The sequence below is a fragment of the Macaca mulatta genome, chromosome X (assembly GCF_049350105.2).
Source record: "Macaca mulatta isolate MMU2019108-1 chromosome X, T2T-MMU8v2.0, whole genome shotgun sequence".
NCBI lineage: Eukaryota > Metazoa > Chordata > Mammalia > Primates > Cercopithecidae > Macaca > Macaca mulatta.
Window position 1 is genome coordinate 56,524,809 of NC_133426.1, and position 6,550 is coordinate 56,531,358.

A 6,550-nucleotide genomic window follows, 5' to 3' on the forward strand; every position below is an offset into this window, starting at 1 on the left:
CACCAACATCAAACAACAAAGGTAGATGTAACCACAAAGATGAGGAGAAACCAGAGCAGAAAAGCTGAAAATTCTAAAAATCAGAGCACATCTTCTGCTCCAAAGGATTGCAGCTCATCACCAGCAATGGAACAAAGCTGGATGGAGAATGACTTTGATGAGCTGACAGAAGTAGGCTTCAGAAGGTCAGTAATAACAAACTTCTATGAGCTAAAGGAGCACGTCCAAACCCATTGCGAGGAAGTTAAAAACATTGAAAAAATGTTAAACGAATGCCTAACTAGAATAAGCAATGTAGAGAAGACCATAAATGACCTGATGGAGTGGAAAACCATGGCATGAGAGCTTCATGATGCATGCACAAGCTTCAATAGCCAATTCGATCAAGTGGAAGAAAGAGTATCGTGATTGAAGATCAAATTAATGAAATAAAGTGAGAAGACAAGGTTAGAGAAGAAAAGAGTAAAAAGAAATGAACTAATCCTCCAAGATATATGGGACTACGTGAAAAGATCAAATCTACATTTGATTGGGGTACCTGAAAGGGATGGGGAGAACGGAACCAAGTTAGAAAACACTCTTCAGGATAGTATCCAGGAGAACTTCCCCAACCTAGCAAGGCAGGCCAACATTCACATTCAGGAAATACAGAGAACACCAAAAAGATACTCCTCGAGAAGAGCAATCCCAAGATACATAATTATCATATTCACCAAGGTTGAAATGAAGGAAAAAATGTTAAGGGCAGCTGGAGAGAAAGGTCGAGTTACCCACAAAGGGAAGCCAATCAGAATAACAGTGGATCTTTCAGCAGAAACCCTACAAGCCAGAAGAGAGTGGGGGCCAATATTCAACATTCTTAAAGAAAAGAATTTTCAACCCAGAATTTCTTATCCAGCCAAACTAAGCTTCATAACTGAAGGACAAATAAAATCCTTTACAGACAAGCAAATGATGAGAGATTTTGTCACTACTAAATATGCCTTACAAGAGCTCCTGAAGGAAGCACTAAACATGGAAAGAAACAACTCGTACCAGTCACTGCAAAAACATGCCAAATGGTAAAGACTATCAACGCTATGAAGAAACTGCATCAATTAAGGGGCAAAATAAGCAGGGAACATCATAATGACAGGATCAAATGCACACACAATATTTACCTTAAATGTAAATGGGCTAAATGCCCCAATTAAAAGACACAGACTGGCAAATTGGATAAAGAATCAAGACCAATCAGTGTGCTGTATTCAGGAGACCCATCCCATATGCACAGACACACATAGGCTCAAAATAAAGGGATGGAGGAAGATCTACCAAGCAAATGGAAAACAAAAAAAAACCGCAGAGGGTTGCAATCCTAGTCTCTGATAAAACAGACTTTAAACCAACAAAGATCAAAATAGACAAACAGGACCATTATGTAATGGTAAAGGGATCAATTCAACAAGAGCCAACTATCCTAAATATATATGCACCCAATACAGGAGCACCGACACTCATAAAGCAAGTCCTTAGAGACATACAAAGAGACTTAGACTCCCACACAATAATAATGGGAGACTTTAACAACCCACTGTCAATATTAGACAGATCAACAAGACAGAAGGTTAACAAGGATATCCAGGAATTGAACTCAGCTCCGAACCAAGCAGACCTAATAGACATCTACAGAACTCTCCACCCCAAGTCAACAGAATATACATTCTTCTCAGCACCACATTACACTTATTATAAAATCAACCACATAATTGGAACTAAAGCACTCCTCAGCAAATGTTAAAGAACAGAAATCACAACAAACTGTCTCTCCAACCACAGTGCAATCAAATTAGAACTCAGGATTAAGAAACTCACTCAAAACCACACAACTACACGGAAACTGAACAATCTGCTCCTGAATGACTACTGAGTAAACAACGAAATGATGGCAGAAATAAAGATGCTCTTTGAAACTAATGAGAAAAAAGACACAACATACCAGAATCTCAAGGACACATTTGAAGCAGTGTGTAGAGGGAAATTTGCAGCACTAAATGCCCACAAGAGAAAGCAGGAAAGATCTAAAATCGACACCCTAACATCACAATTAAAAGAACTAGAGAAGCAAGAGCAAATACATTCAAAAGCTAGCAGAAGGCAAGAAATAACTAAGATCAGAGTAGAACTGAAGGAGATAGAGACACAAAAAAACCCTTCAAGAAATCAATGAATCCAGGAGCTGGTTTTTTTAAAAGATCAACAAAATTGATAGACTGCTAGCCAGACTAATAAAGAAGAAAAGAGAGAAGAATCAAACAGATGTAATAAAAAAATGATAAAGGGGATATCACCATCGATCCCACAGAAATATAAACTACCATCAGAGAATACTATAAACACCTCTACACAAATAAACTAGAAAATATAGAAGAAATGGATAAATTCCTGGACACATACGCCCTCCCAAGACTAAACCAGGAAGATGTTGAATCTCTGAATAGATCAATAACAGTCTCTGAAATTGAGGCAATAATTAATACCCTACCAACCAAAAAAGTCCAGGACTTTTCTATTCTTCCTGCTACTCTTTATTTAATTTTAGACAGTTGTTTCTACTACATGATCCACTTCATTACCACTTTTTCTCTCTTCAGTCCACTCCAATCTGGTCTCCTTCCCAATCAGTTCACTCTAACCACTCTTGGCAAGGTCTTTGATGACCTTTCTGTTGCCAAACATACTGATGACTTTCTTCCTTCATCTTAAACCCTTAAAAGATTTGTTACAGTGGTCCACTCCCTCCTTCTTCAGCTCTCTCCTCTCTTGCTTTCTGTGTTGCCATACTTTCCTAATTTTCTTCCTGCTACCCTCACTACTCAGTCTCTGCTATATGCTCCTCCTCTTTCAGACCTTTTATAGTGTCCCAGAACTCAGTCCTGGGCTTTCTCTTCTCTTTCCTCCACTTTATTCTCTTTCTCTTTCTTTTCATTTAGAGAGTGAATAGGTCAATCAGATGATCCAAAATTTGATTTTTAAAAAATTAGTTTATATTCTATTACTATCGCAATGAAAAGACACAAAGATGAAATTATCATAGAGAACTTTCTTTCCACGTGAGGTTATGTTCATGGACCCCCATGGAGTTCTGAGCACCTCAGAGAAATGAGAGAATTCTGGCCATATAGAACATATAAAGTGCAGAAATTCCACAGTCTATACATAACATGTTAATAGCTCAACATATATTTTTGAAAATAGATTGTTTTTACTATCAAACTGGTCAGCCTCAATAATGGCTTCAGCATTTGGGCCTTATCTATAATAATTACAACAACTACTACTGCCAATTTAATGATAACCTACAATGGTCTAGGCTCTGTACCAGGTCCTTTACATATAGCATCTCATCCTACCTTCACACAATCCTGAGATATAGATAATACCATCACCGTTTTTTCATTTGAAGAAACTGAAGCACAGAGGCATTAAATTGATAGTTGAAGACTATAGAGTCAGTTTATGAAGCTATGTTTAAATTCCAGGTTGGCTAGGATTTAACTGATTTCAAAACTGGCTTTTTAGTACTATGCTAGTATAGGCCATTCTCACATTGCTATAAAGAAATGCCTGAGACTGGGTAATTTATAAAGAAAAGAGGTTTAATTGGCTCATGGTTCTGAAGCTATACAGGAAGCATAATGGCTTCTGGTTTTAGGAAGGTCTCAGGAAGCTTCCAATCATGGCAGAAGGCAAAGAGGGAGCAGTTGTCTTACATGACAAGAGCCAGGAGCAAGAAAGGGGGGGCATGCTATACACTTTTAAAGGACTAGATCTCACAAGAAATCACTCGCAATTGCAAGGACAGTACCAAGGGGGATAGTGCTGAACCATTCATGAGAACTCTGCCCCCACGACCCAATCACCTCCCACCAGGCTTCACCTCCAATATTGGGAATTACAATTCAACATGAGATTCGGCGGGACACAGATCAAAATCCTACCAATGCTCATCATCTAATTTACTGACTATACTTAAATTGTCCTGCAATTTTGGAGAACATATATAGTTCAGAAGAAAGAGGTTAACTGTGTGAATTTTTAAAAGAAATTTTAGAAGTATTTCTTTTTCATCAATGAGAATGCATGAAGTCCTGCTACACAGAACAACAGAGATGAATCTTACAAATATAAAGTTGAGCATAAAATGCCAGACTCTAGGTAATATATACTAATTGATTCCAGGTACATAAAGTCCAAAAACAGGTACAACTAATTTTTTTGTGCTAGAAACTAGAATGGTGATAATCTTAGAAGAGGGTTTTGACTGGCAATGAGTAATGAAGGTTGCAAGGAATATTCTGTTTCTTGATCTGGCTGCTGATCACACAAATGTGCTCATAGAGCTCAACACACATGATTTGTGTGTTCTCTGTCTATATGCTATACTTCAATAAGTTTACTTTAAAATTATTCATTTCAATTTAACTATGTGGCTGGATATGAATTCACATATTCTTCAAGCCAGTGCTCCTATTATTGGACTACTGCAATTCTAATCAAGAGTCACAAACATATATATCCTTACTCGTTTCACTCAAACTGACTAGGTTTGAATCCTAGCTTTGCCATATACTAGATATGTGACCTTGAGCAATGACTTAAGAGCTCTGCACCTCATTTTTCTCATTTATCAAATAAGAATAATTAGTATCTACTTGTAAGAATGCAATGATTTAATTGCTACCCCTTAGCTAAAGATCACCAAAGCATCATAATTATTCCCATAATTATTCTCATTACTTTGCTGATTCCATTGAACAATTGCCTTGATCAGACAAGTCTTCAAGTCCCTGCATGGACAGTTATAAATGTCTTCTAAGAAGTAATGCACAATGTTTTTAAAATCCTGGAAGCACAGCTACTGGAAAATCCTAAGATTTTGAATCCACTCAATGTCATCTGCACAATTGTTACTTACCTAATTTCCAGAGAAAATTGTAAAAGGTGATTCTTCCACAGAACATACTCATACCCACAAAGCTCAGGCTCTAGGGAAAATTTCTCTTCTTGACCTGAAGAACCTAACGTACTCTCTTTGACTTACTACCAATATGCTTGTCCACATTGCCAAGGGCCTTCTCTTTTTTATTGCGCTTATTCTTTTATTCTGAGACATAATTAAAGTTTCTATTCAAAAGTAACTTGACTTTCTCTGCGTTCAGATGAATTAACTAATTCCCTGTATTCATATGTCTAACTTAGCTTTTCTGCTTCCATGGCTGCTTCATTTTATGAGGCATATTGTTCAGAAAATCTACATATTATTCAAAAATGTATACACATCAGAAAATTATACACATCAAAATCACGCATTTCTATGCTTTCCATTCTAATTTTTTATCTGTTGAGCAAAGTCAATAGAAAATTTTAATAATCCAACAACAAACACAAATTGAGTTATTTTTGCCTAATGACTGATAGGAAGTTCCCCCATCCAAAACTTGCTACAAAATTTTGTAACCTATTTGTATTTAACCTGGTTTTTCTATATCAGGAAAGCTCCCATTGCCTCTTTTCTTGGAATCCTAAAGCTATCCTAAATCCTGTCTCTCAGTCTAGAGTTCTTATTCTCTTCAGATTATGCCCCATGCTCTGCACTATTTTTCTTCTGAAGAGGATTTGGATTTCATGTAGAAACCCATTTAAAATTGTACTACCATTCAAATATTCTTTGTCTCATCTACCATTTAATGACTCTTATTATTCACTCTCTATCCTTTTCTGCCTATGTCGCCATCATGCAGTATAGTTCTTTCTTTGGCTAATGTCCTCTGGCTGCATTTCTTCACAGAAGCTTATTCTTCCTATCTTCTCTTTTTGGTTATTTCTAGTTTTTCTCCATCCAGTCAGATACATTTCTTGTCATTTTCTTTCCAAGTTATGTGTTACCAGCTATTCTCTTTTTGATTATTTCTATATATTTTGAGTGATTATTACACCACACACTAAATTTTCACCTACATGTTGTGAACGTGTGACTGTGTATTCCGTCTGGTATCATGACCCTGTAAACTTCTCCCATAACAACGTATTACTAAGTTATTAATTCTAACTGAAAATAAACTGTACTTGCTTATTTGACTGATGTTGCTCTTTCCAAGCAATATTGTCAGTAAGGGACTACAAGCTACCTTTCCACTGCACCCCACCTCAAGAACTAGAAAATGAGAGCTATTTGAGTGTATTTTCAGAATTACATTTTAGGATCAGCACGTCACTAATCAAGGAATATAGATGTAAAATTATCTGAGGAGACAAAATGACTTTTGGGCCCTTAAAGCATAGGTATACTGTGACCTGGCTGCCTGTATTAGCATAATAAGAAAGAATGAACCACAAAGGCATAGGGAAAAGTTGGTCCCTGAAGTAAACATTGGCAGCAACCAATGGATAAAGGTGACTTAGCCACTTGACTTCCAGTATTTTCAATCCTATAATCAATATCATCTCTGTTGGGAGATGAACGCACAGCACTAGCTTTGATTTATGTCATTAAACTGTTAATTTATGA